The following is a 17,762-nucleotide window of genomic DNA, read 5'->3' as shown; positions in this document are numbered from 1 at the left end:
TAAGAAGATCGCTGTGAACATCTGGTTGTAGAGAACCTTCCTAAGATGTCTTAATGGTATCCCCGTGCTGCTCTTGGAAATACATCAGGAAACCTTTCCCTGGAGGATGAGCAAGACACAGGAAACTTCCTCCAGCTGCCCGGGAAAAAGCTGACTTTGGCCCAAGACTGCAGTGCTGAGGAGGTGAATCCTCAGCAGAGAGACCAGAAAGTGGAAGAGGAACCTGGGAGAGGCTGGTCTCTGGGTGGACTGAATCACAGAGAACGTGCTGGAGGTACTATTGGGCTAACTCACAGCTGATGGATTTGGATTCACTGCAGATCTCCAAAACTTTCAGCTTGACTAAGTGAAACAGCACATGATGAGGTGTAAGCTCTGGAATGCAGGTGATTGAAAACTGGGCTGAAGCAGTCTCCTCGTGTAGCAGGGATGAGCCTTTTTAGATGTGCGGGTATTCCAGTGCTTGCGTTCCTGTCCAGTAACTTTATGGATCTCTTCCTTCCTTGGCTGCAGCTAGACAAGGCCAAGAAGGCTCTTGAGTCACACGGACTGTTAGGGTCCGCTGCCCTGCCGTGTATCTGTGAGTATCTGTGAGTGAGGGTTGACGTGTCTGTATGAACCATCGAGGAGAGAGAGAACGCAGGCCTCCTGAAGAGACCTGTGGAATTTCATGTTCAAGAACTCTGCAGCCTCATGTGGGTGTTCCTAGTTAGATCAAGTAGTATTCCCCCACCCCCACTGTTGAAAAACCATCCTTGGTTTAAGCTGCTAGAATTACTTTAATGATCAAATTCCGGAACAGGGTATTTTCAATGTTGTTTACATACGAAATGTACGTCTGCCGCCAACTCTACTGTCGACTAGGAGGTGCCTATAAATGGGAACAGCACAGAGTTATGGAGACCTGAAACGTCCTAAGAGGGGCCTTTTTACCACTTCCACTGTCCCCAGGAGAAAAGTCTGAACAAGAGCGTTTTGCGGTCGCCTTATCTGGGGCCTAGAGTTCTTGCCAACTATTGGTGGAACGAAGGCTGCAGATGGTGGTGTCATGGCGCCTGGTGACTTCCTCCCACGATGGGGAGGTGTGAAGGACCCAGCTTGGGTATCCCGAAATTTGCCGCTAAGTGAGGGTCTGTGGGCGTATGTTCGTGTGTAGAGGAACGTGATAGTTATGTTTATGGTACTCCCGTGGAGTGTGTGTGTGTGTGTGTGTGTGAGAGAGAGAGAATTATGAACACTAGACTAGTACACCACAGAGATGGTCTTCCCATGGGTGGAGCTTTCCTCACACCCTTTATGTCCTGCTTCCACCAGAAGGCACAGAGCTCTCTGCTCCAGTGCTACTTTCAGGCACTTTGGTCATGCCAACCATGATTTTGGTCTGTGACGAAACAAACAGATATGTTTACAACATCTAGAGCAATATCCAAGCATACCTCATCCCTGACCTTCCACATTGCCCTGTCCCACCCTCTCCCTCACCCTCTCCGCAAGGCGTCCTCTGCCCCGTTTGGTGGGCACCCACAGCGGCCGCTTCTCCACGTCTTCCTTGGCTTCTCACACCGGGCTCGTGCTGTGGACTGCCTTCCGGGCACAAGGCTTGCTCTGTGCTTGGGACCTTTAAAGGCTCAAGGCAAGCCATGCAGTCGGCCGGGCAGAGCTGTGACTTTTAGGATTGCTCTCCATCCCTGAGTGGCCTTTCAGCCCCACGTGAGTATTAACCCATTTGGGGGCTGGTGTGAGATTTCCTGTTGCCCTCGGCAAACCAAATAGAACACAATCGGCAACAACCCTTCATAGCCCTGGGCACTTCTGGGGTGAGGAGTGTTCCCTGAGCAGCGTTTATTCTGAAAGTTGAGGATGTGCAGGGATCACCCAGAAAGCCTGTTATAAGTGCTAATTCCCAGGTTCCACACCCAGAGATGCTGATCTAATAGATCTGGGGTGGGATCCAGGAGTCTGCATTTTTAATAAGCTCCCAGGTGTGTAGTGGCCTGTGGACCATACTTTGAAAAAAGATGGTCTAAGACAGTGGTCTAAGACAGAGGCTCTCACTCTTGGTTGTTCAATGGAATCACCTGGGGAGTTAAAAAAACCCGAATGTCTAGGTCCCACCCCAGAACAGCTTGGGGTTGGAACTCAAGGCATCAGTAGTTTTTAAGCTACTCCACAGGTGGCTGGGTCCAATGTATAGATGAGGCTGGGATGCTGGGCCTGAGGAGTGGGTGGGTCCCATGTATAGATGAGGCTGGGATGCTGGGCCTGAGGAGTGGGTGGGTCCAATGTATAGATGAGGTTGGGATGCTGGGCCTGAGGAGTGGGTGGGTCTAATGTATAGATGAGGCTGGGATGCTGGGCCTGAGGAGTGGGTGGGTCCAATGTATAGATGAGGCTGGGATGCTGGGCCTCAGGAGTGGGTGGGTCCAATGTATAGATGAGGTTGGGATGCTGGGCCTCAGGAGTGAGGAGGAACACAGCTAAGGGTAACACACAGCTGTGTGAGCCGAGAGGGCTGGAGCACACCCAGACACAAACAAGCACAATATCCAGGAACCTGCCAGCCCTGAATTTGACTCTTAGGGTGGTTGCCTCTCTGCCCTCTCTGACGTTTGAGATAAAAATGCTTCTGCCCCAGCTGAATGCGTTGTCAGGCGGCGGGTATGCCAACAGTGGGGGCTGAAAGGGTCCTTGGGGTTTTCCTTGCCTGCCGGGTCTCGTTCACAGGGCTTCCTCCAATCTCTCCTCCTAGGCTGCTTCGCTGTTTGTTTTCATGTGCTCTTGTGCTTGGTCATTTCGTGTTAGGCCATGCCTCTGTACCCAAGGCCACGCGACTTGGTAGTTGGACTCAGGTAGTGGGTGAGAGGTGTGTAGTAGTGATAATAGTGGTAGCACAACAGCTTCAAATTTCTCAAGGGAGGGTGTTTTACCCTCAGAATAGCAAGCTCTTTGAGGCTTTCTTTTCCAAGGCCACCACGGGGTTTTGGTTGCTGCTCTAAGCCCTCACCATTCCCTTTGGTCTTAGGCCGGATGGGCAGCTAGAAGGTTCCTAGTTGATTTTACCCTCTGGTGCTCTCCGCAGAACTTGCTGCTCTGGATGAACCAAAGCTGTGAAATGGCTCTCTGCTCAGGCTGCAGGCCCAGCCTCTGGGTGCAGGCCCTGGGCGCCTGTCCTCAGCAGGGCCGGGTGTCCGGGTGCTCCAGGCCCTGGACTGTGAGGGAAAGGCATGAACTCATGGCGCGGAGAGCCGGGCTGGGAATGGGGAAGACTGAAGAGGAAGGAGCAGGGGGGAAAGACAAGCAGCTCACGTGGCATCTGCTTCTCCATAAACCAGCAGGGAGAGGTGATGAGTGGTGAGTTCAGAGGCAGGATCGTCTCCCATCAACAAGAGCACCTAGAGCTCTCCTGACCGTGTCAGTGCCCACTTCCAAGCAAGGCAGAGGAATTATGATTTTCCATCCGAGGCTGTCCTTCAGTCTGCCAAGTGTCAGCCCTCTTCAAATCTGCATCCTCCATTTTAGAAGCAAAAGAGGTGGCAAAGTCACCCCTGGCATGGGGAGCCTGTGCCACTTGGCATGAGACTGTGAAGGAAGAAGCCAAGAGCAGAGATGTCTTCCTGTCCCTGTGACCTCTCGGGATTCACAAGATACTGTGGACCAAGACGAGAGATGGCAGGATGGGGCCACTGGCCTTCCCTGGTGTGGGGTCCTGGTCTTCTCAATAAACCGTTCTCTTCTTGATTCTTCCTCCCTTCTGCCACTCTGCTCCCTCCCCTCTGCCAGGTACGGAGAAGGTGGCTGGGCTGGTGTGCCCGCCAGGCGTGGTGACATTCGCCGAGTCACGGGGCGGCACAGATCTGTAGCAGCTCGTCTGCTGTAGAAACCGCTTGGCCGATGGCGTCCTCATTGAGTTGTTTCATTACCATGCAAAGTGGAATAATGTCACTCACCTCTACTATAAACAAGGCTGTGAGGACATAATAAACAGAACCTGAACACGCTGCGTTTTGCTCTCTGCCCACATTTCTGGCCAGCTGACTCTTTATGAGGAAACACTTCCCATAACACGTGGACTGCCCGGGAGGGGGCACGCGGCCTCTCCCTCGCAGAGGATGGCACGGGGCTGGCCATCAGGAAAAGCAGCAGTGTGGGTGGAAACGGGATGGGAATGACTTGGGATGAGTTTCGGGGTGGAGAGTGACTTTGGGATGTGAGAGTGGCTTTGAAACTGTAAAGTGCTATACAAACACGAGGTGGTATTTTTATTAGTGCCACCTACTGCGTGAAAACGCAGGGAGAGAAAAGGCTGAGGGATGGTTTATATATTTGTTCAGCTGGAGCAGTCTGAAAATGGAGTGGGTTGATCTTGCTCATGCCCGTACCTCCCTTTGTACAATCAGCGTGCCCCTGAAAGGCCTGCGTGAGTCATCGAATCTTCCAGAGTCTCTGATGATGGGCCCCATGGAGGGGACCGCAGGAGAATGAGCTGGAGAGCCTGCTCACAAAAGCTCATTTTTCAGTTGTGGTGATGAGACAGAGATATACAAAATATTATTCATCCAGAATAATTAAAATGTACCAGAGAAGGTCTGTCTTTAAAGGAAAGCTGATGTTTCTTCAAAGGTGAATGCTTTGGGTTAAATGAAGAAGGCTTTGCCATGCAGGTGAACCCCCCTCCCCAGTCCCAGTTTTGTGGACTTGTCATGAGAGTTGTCAGGAGTCTGCTGCAGACAGGAGGCCCGCCCCTGGGGAGGGGATGGCATTGGCTCCTCTCTTCCCAGCTTTGCCCTTCTACTCCTTCCTACCCCAGTTGCCACCTGGACTTTCTGACCCCGCCCCCAGGCCTGAGAAGGGCAGGGTGGGAGGTGAGGTGAGGGAGCAAGGGGCTCAGCCCTTGGGCTCATGCCTCCTGGGACAGGCCTCTGGCTCTCTGAACCTGGGAGGACTCTGGTGGGTCGTTCCCGGGCTCATGGGAGACCCTGTCTCTGGGGGATTCCTTACTCCCTCCAGCTCTCTGAACCGGGATGAATGCTTTCCACCCCTGGCTGGTGGCTTGCTTCTTCCTGGGAGTTGCCCCGGCGTCTCTCTGCTGCAGTCTGTTTGTCCCTCCAGGACGCCCTCTTGGACAGCTGCTTGGATGACCCTTTGCTAGTCTCTTTCTCTCAGAGACCCATGACTGGCCCACTGGAAGCACTGGGGCCTCATTTGGCCCTAGAATTACCAGGCAGCAGCTGCTCTGCCTTTGCTCTGCAGCCAGAGCCTCCAGCCAGCCCACTGCTCGTCTTTTCAGTTTTCCAGGCTGGAGTCAGATCCCCAAGCATCAGGAGGCACATGTCAGGCTCTCCAAGGGGCCCACCGCCCCTTCTCTCCCTGGGGGCAAAGTGAGAGGCAGGCATTCAGCCCCATGTGCGTGGGGTGGGACTCAGAGTACTCCAACAGCTCTCTCCAAAAACTTTCACGAATTCTCTAGGCCTGACCTTTTCCCCTTGGAGACAGGCTTTGAGTGCCCGTCCCTGATTCTCCACTCCCTCCCTGCACTGTTTGCTTGGTCTGGAACCCTTCAGATCTCCTATCTATCTCCTAGGCCTTGACGGAAGCCTCTTACACAGACTTAACACTATGAGGGGCATCTCATTAACATGTAGTACATGTGGAAGAAAACAATCAAAGTCCCTTCTGGTCCTATTGTTTACATCCACAAAGTGAGATCCACAGCCAGAGGGAGACAAAGCAGGGGTCATTGAGATAACGCCCTCCCGTGGATACACTTCTTGGTTGGGGTCTGTCTTGGTCCCCTGCCCAGGAGCTGTGGGACAAAGCCCTCTGGAAGGCAGGAGGGAAAGAGTGGGGATCCATCATGGGAATGCTTCCCCCTGTTCAGGCCTCATTCTACAGCATAGAGGAGAGTCCAGGTCCGCCAGCCCCTGGCACAGCGGCTCGTGCCCAGCCAGGGAAACAAAGTCACAAGCTTGGGAGAACTGTCTTTGATCAGGGTTTCATCACACACTCCTCCTCATATCTGGGCCTCTGATGCAGATTCTGAGTTTGAATCCCAGCTTGAACTCTGATAAGTTGTGTGAGCCTAGGAAAGTTACTTCGCTGTGCCTCAGTTTTCTCATCTGCGAAACTAAAATAACAGAGCCAACTGCTTGGGGCTGTTGTGAACGTTATGTAAGTTAACACAGACCAGTGTTTATTGTGATGCCTGGCACATAGTAGGCACACAGTGCGTGCTCATTGGCATCTCCTCTCACACTGGGATCACCAGGGCTCAAGCCAGCACCCCCTTCTTGATTGAAAAAGGAAACCACTCAAAGCAAATGATACGACAGGTTCAATGTCTCTCCCTTCCCTGCTAAATCATAAACTCCCTGAGGGCAGAGACTGTTTGCTTTGTTCCCTGCTCTAGTCCCTGAATATTTATTGAAAGAATATTGTCCCTACAAATGTTTTTTGAGCACCTCTTATAAGTTAGGCACTGGGATTGTTTGGAGGTGAAGGCAAGAAATCCACAACCTGGGCCCTCAAAGAGCTTATTTCACTCTTACAGGAGCTTAACCCTTGCCAAGGCCTAGGAGACAGATCTCAGATACCAAAGAACTTAACAAATGAGTGGTAAAGGAAGTTACGTGGCTGCGTAGTCACAGTGGCGATACTAATAGAAAACACCTCGGAGCCTAGAACTTTGCAGAGCAATTTAGATGCCTCATCAAGTTGAATCTCCACAACAGTTCTATGAGGTAGTGTGTTGGTTTGCTAGGGCTGCCATAACAAGGTACCGCAGGCTGGGTGGTTTATAACAACAGAAATTTCTCTCTCATGATTCTGGAGGCTGGAAGTCCAAGATCAAGGTGTAGTCAGGATTAATGTCTTCCAAGGTCTCTTTCCTTGGCTGGTAGATGGGACCTTCGCACTGTGTCCTCACGTGGTCTTTCCTCAGTGCCTACACCATTGGTGTCCCTTTCTCTTCTTATAAGGACACTAGTCAGATTGGATTAGTTCCCACCCTAACAGCCTCATTTTGAGTTAATCACCCCTCTAACTACCTATCTCAAAATATAGTCACATTCCAAGGTACTAGGGGGTAAGGCTTTAACATATGAATATTTGAGGGGGGGGGTATAATTCATCCATAACAGGTAGACACTGTTACCTGTTATTATCCCCATTTACAGATGAGGAAAGAGAGCTTAAGTAACACACCAAAGGTCGCACAACCTGCGGGTGGCAGAACAGGGATTTAGAACCCTGTAAATCCAGAACCGATGCTCTTAACCCCTGTTATGCCAGCGGACCAGAAGGGAATGTGGGGTCGGGGGCATAGGGGTGGAGTGGGGACCTGAGGAGGTATGGGGGAGGGGAGGGAAGGCTGGAACTAAATGCTCATGGGATGGGAAGGATGCATAGGCACACCAATGCAGGTGAGGTAGGGGTGAGGGGAGGGGTGGAAATCTGGGCTCCTGGAGAAGCTGGAGGCCTGGTGGAAAATGATGGTGGCTGAAAGACACACTGCAGAGCCTGCTGGAAATTGGATTAGCCAATTATCTGCCTGAGCTGTCCCCTGGCCGTGCGTTCAGGCGCAGTTATTCGGGTTTGTTTTGTTGCTGCCCTGACCTTTGTACTTTCTCTCCGTTCGTATGATAAGTCCGCTGCTGTCTCACAGCACTACTCGGCCATCACCCCTGAGCCCACCACTCTTCTGGGGGAGGCTGAGTCACGGCCCCGCCCACCGCCTGCAGAAAACCTTTGGCTCCATCTCCTGCATCTGCCAAGGGGTGAGCACATTTCTCCCAAGGAGGGAGAAATAGCCCCATCTTCTCAGGCACTGAGACCTACCTTGCAGGCACCAAAAGGGACAGGGGGCTCTTCCCCCAGCGACAGGGTGGGAAAGAATAAGAGATGTGGATGAACTAGCCTGAGACTGAATCCTGACACTCTTGCTTATTCTGTGTGTGTGACTCTGGGGAACTTAGCCTCTCCTAGCCTCTGTTTTCTTATTAGCAAAATTGGGGGTAATAATGCCTACATTTCCAGGCAGGGTGGCTGTGAGGATTAGAGGTGATACGTGCAAAGCACCTGAGGCAGGAGCTGGTACAGATAGGGACTCAAAAAATGGCAGCTGTAAGTATTAGAGATCCAGGCCCAAGGTTGCAGACATGTTGGCGCTAGGTCTCTAACCTTTTCTGGGGGCCAGAACCTGTCATGGAGCTGTTGGCAGTGGAAAGTCTATCGGGTTGAATGTAAGTTGTACTTGCAGGAAAACAGGACCTCTGTCAGCTAGAAACAAAACAAGGTGGCTTTCGTTCAAGAGGGCGCTCTGCCCTGGCCAAGATATTAGGACCGCTCCACGGGTGCCCTGTGAGCTAAATGTAATAGGCCTCACTCACTTGTCACACAGGCTTTTCAAAGGGCACTCAAAAGGCAACAAACTAACTGGACTTTGAACTGGCAGAGTTAAAAAAAAATCCCTGTGTCTTTCAAAACCAATGTAACTGATCAGACACCTCCAGTAAGTACACCCTTTTCTAATTAACCCCGGGACCAGAATTATACTTTTGACTTGTAGCTTTTGCAGAAACTCAGGAAATGAAACTGATGTGGATATTCTCATTCAAGGTGCAGAGTATGTAAGTGGCTCTGGAGTAGATTAAAATGGAGCCTGCCTCGACTACAGAATAGCTGTGTGGAGGTTTGCTAGGATATTAAGGGAAATCATTTCAATCACGTGTTTTAAAAGTGAAATCGTCAGGGTTTTCCAGTAAGTGCTTTTTCAGGTCAGTTGTAACCAATAGCAAGGATGATGTCAATCTACAAGCCCGCAGGGCCTAGATTGGCAGCAACTCCCAGGAAATGGCAAGGAAGGGGTGAGGAGCTAGGAAGGGGGCTTCTAGAACCTAAGGCATCACAGTCACATTCAAATCACAGAAACCCTGGGTTTTCAGTAGTACGCTGGGTCGAGGCCAACTTCCTCTCCCTGCATGACGGGGAGAAAGGGAGTTGACTCCTGGGGAGATGAATAGGGGGCAATTACCCCGAAGTAATATCAGCCCTCACTGTGGCCTGGCATTGGGGAAGACTGAACCCAGGCCAGAGAGCAAACAGGTTTCCTTTCCTGACTCGGGGCGGGCGAGGCAGTTGCTAAGATACGGGGACTTTGCAAGAGAAGAGGGGAGCTAGTGCTTGTGGGCAGCCAGGGGAGTTGTGGGACCCTGGCCCCTTTCACTGGCCAATGGCTCTTGGCACGCAGCTCTGCGGAGGACTTGTCTCGGCCAGGAGGAAACATTCTCATGCAGAGGGGTGGCATCTGGGCCCGCTCTGCAGCCACAATGACAGTCCTGCTCTGTGGAAGGAGCAGCTGTCGGCCACCTGCTCCCCAGCCTGGGTCAAGTCCTCTTTTGAGCAGGAGTGAAGGAGGCTGGCCTCTGGAATAAAGGGCGCGTTCAGTGCCACCTGCCCCGGCCATTAGCGTCGGGAGGTGAGCCGTGAGTGGGGTGCGGTGGCCCAGACGCTTGTCACGTGCCCTATGGCTCCACCTAAGGTCCCACACAGGGCCCCCTCTGGATGCTGGCAGCTGTCCCATCTGCGGGCCTTCTTGTCTCAGTACCACGTGCCCCTGCTCCTATGTCCCTGTCCCAGAGGAGGTGTCTCTCCCAGAGCCAGACAGGCTAGCAGCCGGCTGGGCAGAGAGATTCGGGGATGCCAGCCCTTCCACTAGAACAAGTGCAGGTCCCAGAGCAGGGCCAACCAACCACCTGTGGGGTGTCTGTGCTTATGTAGGGAGGAGGTCTGGGAGGGGGCAGAGGAGCAGGGACATATTCTATAAAGCTGTAGAAGAAAATGCCATGAGTACATATTCACCACCGATCAAGCAGGAAAGAAACAGACCCAGAGGTGAGGAAGTAACACATCCTGTAATCCTTGAGTTTGAGCAGAGAACTAGATGTAGAAATCGCCGCTCTTCACGAAGCACTTACTATATGCCTTACAAACACGGTTTAATCCTCCCGGCAGCCCTAGGAAGCAGGCATCACCCTCCTGTTTTATAGAGAGGGGCATGAGGCTCTGAAGGGTTGGCAGGAGGGCACTGCAGACTCTGGCCCTGTGCTCTTAGTCCTGGCCTTTCGCAACCTCCTGTGTCTGTGCTCTGCCTTCTGAAAGGCAAAACCTCTCTAGACACCTCTCCTAGGAGAGAGCTAAGCCATTTATTTAATTTTTCATCTGTTGTTCATTTTCTCTCTTTTTATCCAGAATATAAGCTTTCCAAGGGCAAGAGCCAAATCTGATACTTCTTGGCAGGCAGCTCCTGCTGCCCAGGGCACTTGGATGCTACACATTGAACACCCAAATACTCTCTGATGATCCAAGATCACACCGGCTGTCCTTCCCGCGTGAGATGGTATCCCTCACCCTCTATCTGTAGGGCTTCAGTATGAGATAGTTTTCCCAGTTGGGTCCCACACTCGTTCTCCTAATCACCTTCAGCAAATTCCATTATAAGGTGAAGGTCTGAGTGAGGACAGGTCTGCAGCCTTGGGAAAGAATGAGGCCTCGGTCCAGAGGAACAGGATCTGTGCCTGGGGGCCCTGTGAGGAGGGGTTTTATGGGCCCTGCCATTACTTAAACGTACACAGATCTGTGAATCCTGTTAAGCCTGGAGCCAGCGAACAGCTGGCCTGCCGAGGGCATATTTGTCTGGTAATTCTAATTTTTATTTGAATGCCCATCTGCCCAATCGCTGACATCACAGGGCAGCTGCAGATCTTGTTTTCCCTTCCTGTTGTCTGCGCCTGTGAAGTGGCCTTGCTCTGGGGATGATTAAATGGCTCTGTGGGTGGCCTCACCCCATAGTGTGTGCGCATGGGGTAGCGGTGGGAGCAGGCGGGCCAGAGGGGGTGGGGAGGGAGAATACTCCTCATTACTTCTTTCCCCTACTTTTTCCTCACCTTCTGCTCTTCATAGCAGTCCTGGATTCAAATCCTGGATCTGGTTATTTGCTAGTTGTGTGATCTTGAACAGTTTCCTTAACCTCGCTAAGCCTCAGATTCCTTATCTGTAAAGTGGGCCCAGCATTTCCACCCCTAGGCATGTAAATCTCAGAGACAGTCTTATCCGAGGACACCAGTAGACACAAGAGTGTTCTTAACAGCACTGTTTGCAATAGCCAAAGCCTGGATACCACACACCAGGCCTTAGGAAGAAGAATGAATAAATTGTGGCACGGTCACACAGTGGAATACCATCTAGCTGTGAAAGTGAACAGACGGCAGTGATATTGTAGTAACCGTATGGATGAATTTAGCAAAACAACGTTGAGCTAAAAAAGAAGGTCTTTTTATTAAAATTTAAATATAACCAAAATAAACAGTGTATTCTGAGATTTCCGTATATATGCAATAAAACTAAAAACGAGCAAGGGAATGATAGGAGAGGTGGTTGACTTGTGTAAGGGGAGGTCGGAGAGGAACGGGAAGGAGCACATGAGTAAATGTAATTTAGCATCAGTGTCTTAATTCTCGGGTTGGATGCGAGTTCAAGGGTGCTTATCATATCACTAAAATTAGTGATTGAAAGATTTAGAAAATAAATAAGTAGGGAACAAGCATGGATCAATAAGGATAGTATGAAATGAATCCAAAAATTGTAAAGATTAACTCAATTTTGCACACTGATTCCATTAAAAAATATGATTGCAGGATTCCATTAAATGAGATAATATTCATAACAACCACTATCTGGCATCCAGTAGGTATTCAAGAAATTAAGTTAATCCCTCAATTCTCCCAGCCACCCAGGGATCTTATCTTGCTCTCCATAAGTAAGGATTCTCAGAGCTTTGATCCTTTAGGGCTGAATCCTAAATCACTCACTAATTTTCTTCTACTTCCTTCCTCCCTCCCCCTACTCTCCTCTCCCTCCCAGAGCAAATAAAGCTTAATTATCCTATGTCACAGAGTTATGGGGATACTATATAAGAGAAGGCTTTGAGATTGTTAAGTGCCCCCAGTAAACTGTCACTTTCCTATGTGCCCTGCATTCTATCAGTGAGAGAAAACAACAAGACACAACTCTTGAGCTGGGCAGCTTCTGTAAGTGAAATGGACCCATGACCAGGCAGTTGATGTTTGGGGAGGAGAGAGACTGATGTGATCTCTAATATTCTAGGCGGATGCTGCAGGAGGTGGCCAGGCGTTGCCCCTGGAATGGCATCTGTGATTGAATGGAAAGAACCCTGGACTTGGACTTGGAGCTATAAAACCTAGGTTAGAATCCTGACCTTCCCACTCATTGGCTGTAGGTAGGCGAGTTACTCAGTATCACTGAGCCCTGCTTCCCTTATCTGTGCAATGCACATTGAATGTAAGTTAAACACACACACACACAGAATCAGTACAATGCTTGCCTGACACATAGCGGACATTCAAAAACTACTTGCTGAATCTGAATCCTATATCCTCTCCAGAGCCCAAGTTTCCTGCTGGGGCATTGGGACACCCACTTCAGCTAGAGTGAAAATGGCTTAATCCAGATCTGACAAGAAAGCATCATTTTGAGATTCAGTGCTGATGAATTGGTGGGATAGATGGGTGACATTTGTCATGGGGTTGGAAGCAGTTCCTTGACCCCCTTCCTTACTTCCTGAGCCCTAACCATTGGTGCAGGATGACTGGAAAAGAGAAAACAAATCACATGTACTGGTGGCTCTCTTCTCAACTTTTCTGTCAGATGGAACCCAGGGAAGGAGACAACCAGAGCAGTCCTAGGAGGGAAAATAAGTTGCTGGATATCGATTCTGGAGAACCCTAATAGAGGTGGAAGTCGGGAGGAAGGTTTAAGGGGACAGGTAATTTACATCCTATAGGCCTTTTAAAAATTGCTAAGCTTGGCCTGAGAAAGCTATCTCCTTTTTCCTCAAAAAAACGACTTAGCCCAGCCCAGCCCATGATTAGTTAGTTCTAGGTCTGCGAAATAGACCAGAAGCCTGTGGTGAACTCTGAAACTTACTTTCAAAACAGAGATATATTGAACACCCATTATGTGCTAGCACTGTGCAAAGCTTTTTATGTACTTCAAAAAGCAATCTTTACAGTATCTAGCCAATATGTCTCTAAATCTTCATTTTCTAGACTTGGGATGACTTCTTAGATTAGATGGGGTTACCCAGAGATAAATAGTGGAAATGTGAGGGCAGAAACCAGGCGTCAGGGCTGAGGTGGCTGCCACAGACAGGAAGTGAGGGCGTCCTGTATCTTAGGTCACACCTGCCCGTCTACCTCAGAGACAGGGGTGATGTCTGCGGATTCTGACCAGAGCACAGTTGTGAGACTTGGGAGGGAGGCCCTGGGGGCCCCTAGCTTCCCAGCTGGAACTATCTCCTGGCAATACTGACCTTTCCACACAGCCCATCTTGCCACACCGTGTGGGGAAAGGAGATGACTAACGTTGGCCTGTCACCCCAGCAGAATCTGCATTTAACTGGGATGAAAGACTTAGCCTGAAGGGATAGAGCTTGGTGAGATTCTGAGCATCAGTAGGAATTTGGGGGGAGGGAGGGTTTTAAAAGGACCCCTTGGGTGCCCTTCCCTTCACTCCAAAGGGCAGAATTTTGTCTTATTTGGAAATGTGGCCGGTCTCCTCACTCCCTCCACCCTCCCATAGATTTGAAACTCTGGGGTATTTGCTTGTCTTTGTGAGTAGGGACAGGCTTTTACATTTAGGAACATTTTTGGGGGGAGATAAGGTATATGAAAGTGTTTTATAAATAGTAAAAGGTTACATAAGTGTAAGGTGATGCTTTTCTTACTGCTTCCTATGGAGACTGATGCAAGCAGAGGTCTCTGATCTCACTCCCACTGGGAGCCTTTCTCCCTTCCTTGGAGCCTGACCCAGATTTGAAGCCCAGGAATACATCTTATGTAAGACTTGGCTAAAGTGATAGAGCCCCTCTTCCCAGTTCAAATTTCGTTAGATTTATATCAACTAAACTTTTTAATTAAGCGTTTACAATGTGCCCAGGCACTGTGCATAGCTGAAAACATAAAGAATAATATATGCATGATTCCTGTATTCAAGGAACTTATAGTTCAGGACTGGCTAAATAAAGGGGGGGCGGGCACGGAATCTTATTGTTAAATGAAATTTTAATTAAAAACCTCAATACATAAAATGAAGAGGGGCTGGGCTGCTTTGATTGAGGTGGAGATAGAGGAAGGAAGGGGTGAAAGAGGTAGAAGGTCAGGGGTCATGTTGGCCGGACCTCACCATGTCCCCTTGAGGCCCTTCTAGGGTTTTTCAGAGGCCAGTTCAAAAGGCAATAATTTCCATAAGGCTTCTAGAAGAAAACAGAACACTTTCCTGGCTTGGAGATAGACCCAAAAAGCCCTAAGTATAAAAGGAAAAAAATGATAAATTAGAGTATATCGAAGTTTAAAACTTCTGCTCATGAAATGACAATCGCTAAAATAAATAGGGAAACCAGAGTGGGAGACCATATTTGCAATACTTATATCGGACAGTAAATTTGTATCCAGAAAATGCGAAGAACTCCCACAACTCAATAAAAAACAAACAAAAAACAATATAAAACATTGGTCAAAAGACTTACACAGACACTTCAGAAATGAATTTTACATTACTGGCCAGTAAACCAAATTAAAAAACTAGTCAACACCATCAATCATTCGGAGAGTGTAAATCAGTAGCTTGACAACAGTTTGCTTTTAAATAGCAGTGCCGCCATTTGAAATGGCTTTGTGTGTGTCCTTAACAGTTCCATGGATTCCCAAGTGCTTTTTCTTATTTTAGTTATAAAACTTTTTCTCATATCCCTTCTCTGCCTCCAAATTATTTTTATCCACAGCACTAAAGCCATGAAGATACAGCTAGATGATCCATAGATGTCAATGGTTTTGTAATCCTTCATTAATGGCCTCCGAGGCCTCTTTTCTAAGTTCAAAAATGACATATTAATATTTCTGTTTGCCAGGGAGCGATCTCCCAGTGGGCTGCAGTCACCATCCTCTGTAAACATGCAAACTCGCGTTACTACTAGTATAGCACCGTAACGATTTTCTCTTGCCCATAAACTGCTACACTTGTGAAGTACAAGTGACACCCAAAAAGAGTGCTAAGAGACTCCTGTCCAGGGCTCTAAGAGGCTCTTCCAGGGACTAGGGAACACTTGGAAAAATTATGGCAAAACCCACAGTGATATACACCCACCAGACATGTAAAATGAAAATCTTGGTCACACAGGGGTTCGCAAGGATGTGGAATAACTGGAATTCTTATAAAGTGCTGATGTGAATGCAAAATGGTACAAAGCGCTTCAGAAAGCAGTTTGACAGTTTCTTATAAAGCTAACATATATAACATATATATAAGTTATATATAACTTACAACTTTCTTATAAAGCTAACCCTATGGCCCAGCTACTCTACTCAAGGAGTCTTCATATCTGAAAACATACGTCCACAAAAAGACATGCACACAAATGTTCATAGCAGCTGTATTCACAATAGGCAAAAACTCGAAACAACCCCAATAAGCAGGACAATGCAGGATAAGCAAATCGTGGTGTAGTCATACATGGAAAATACTACTCAACAGTTAAAAGGAATGCACTATTGATATGTGTAACAACACGGATGATTCAAAAACATACTGAGCTAAAGAAGGCAGACACACAGCACTATATCCTGTGTGATTCTGTTTATGTGAAATTCTACAGCGGATAAACTAATCTATGGTTTTAAAAAAATCAAAAAAAATAAGAGCCCGGTTGGGGATGGATGGAGTGGGACGGTAGCAGGAAACTGGGGAGGGCCACAAGGGAACTATCTGGGTTGATGGGAATGTTCTAGATCTTCATAGCGATGTGGGTAACATAGGTGAGTGCACTTGTCAATACTCCTTGAACTAAAACAGTTAAGGTCTGTGTATTGGGTTGGCCAAAAAGTTTGTTCGTCTTTTTCCGTACCATCTTACGGAAAACCCAGACAAACTTTTTGCCATCCCTGTATTTTGCTGTATGTAAATTACATCTCAGTAAAAATGTGAGGCAAAGAAATCACTACTTTCCAATTTCAAGAAGGCAGAGTAAAGACCTTTTTGTACCCATCTTCTCTCAAAAACAACTCACAGCTAGGAAAACAACAGCAAACAGCAAAATAAACTGAGGCTTAATGAAACTAGGTAACATCTGTAACCCACAATAATACACAGAGACAGAGAGCAGAGCGAGGAATGCCAAGTGATTTAGCAGAGAGGATAGAAGCCAAATCTGAGCCCTGAGGGGTAGGGGTGAAGAGTGGGATGTTGGTTGATCGACAAGGGTCAAGTTCAACGGCCTGCAGAAATCCAGAAAGGTTCTGGTGCTAGAGGAATCAGCAGGGGTGTGTGGGATGGGGACGCTGGGGCGGAAGGACTGTTTGAGAGACTGGTGAGAAGTGTTCGCTACAGCCTCCCCACTGCTTCCCTAGGACACCATCGCTATGAACCCACAAACTCCTCCTTTTACTTTTCTGCAATCCTGAACCCTTCTCAAGGTTTAGGGTCTGGGAAATCCAAAGCCAGGAAGATCAGCGGTCTATTTCTGTTTTCTTGCTCTGTACAACCCTCCTCTGACAAAAGAAGGTACAAAGTAGCTTATTTGCTTGAAGAGAGGAAGCGAAAGAGGAGATTTTGATTTCTTGATTTTTTGATAGGTAAGAAGTGGATTTATTTAGAGAGAAACACACTCTACAGAGTGTGGGCCATCTCAGAAGGTGAGAAAGGCTGAAAGAGGAAATTTTAGGTAGGGGAAGAAAACCCCAGATTAATATTGCCAAATATCCTTTAGCTACTTACACATGCACTTGCACTCTCTGTTTTCTAGTACTATAACTTATATTGTATTTCCTCTATAAGGGAATCTGTGAGGTAGTGAAGACACTAGTATTCCCCATCTAATTGATAAGGGAAACTGAGGCGCAGAAGAGTTACATGAGCCGTCCAAGGTCACATGACCTGTTACTGTCTACTCAGAACAACGGCCCTGGTCCCTTGGCTCCAAAATGATTATTCTCTCATTATTCAATGATGACTGTGTACTACTCTTCCAAACTATAGGCAAACAGGCAAAAGAAGAGAATATACTGTGATTCCCTATATACAATTCTAGAAAATATAAACTAATCCATAGAGCCAGAGAGCAGCTCAGTGGTTACCTGGGGAATGAGAGGGCAGAACAAAGTGAGAAGCAGAGATTACAAGGAGATGATAGAGACTTTGGGGGGGTAATGGATGTGCTCACTGTTTGACTGTGATGATTGCACTGTGTTTACATATGTCAAAACATCAGATTTTACACTTTAAATATGTACACTTTATTGTGTGTTGATTACTCCTTAATAGAGCTGTTTACAAAAATATGGGCAGAAATGAATCAGTTGCTGGGAGGCCCTGCAATTACAATTTCCACTTTTTAAACCTCTATAAAACATCCACAAATATGCTAGACGTACGGAATAATATACACCGTGACTTCATGGGGATAATGCTTAAAAGAAGAGGACTTCCAAAAAAGGAGTCAAGCGAATAAAGATTTACTGAGTATCTGTTATGAACTGCGTGTTCGAGTCTCCCCCAAATTGATATGTTGAAACTCTAACCCCCAATGGGACAGTATTAGGAGGTGGGACCGTTGGGAGGTGATTAGGTAAAGATGAGGTCATGAGGGTGGGGTCCCCATGATGGGATTAGTGTCCTTATGAGAGGGAAAGAGACTA

This window comes from Balaenoptera acutorostrata, chromosome 1, assembly GCF_949987535.1.
Source record: "Balaenoptera acutorostrata chromosome 1, mBalAcu1.1, whole genome shotgun sequence".
Lineage (NCBI taxonomy): Eukaryota > Metazoa > Chordata > Mammalia > Artiodactyla > Balaenopteridae > Balaenoptera > Balaenoptera acutorostrata.
The sequence above is the reverse complement of the archived record's forward strand: the minus strand, read 5'-3'. Positions refer to the sequence as shown.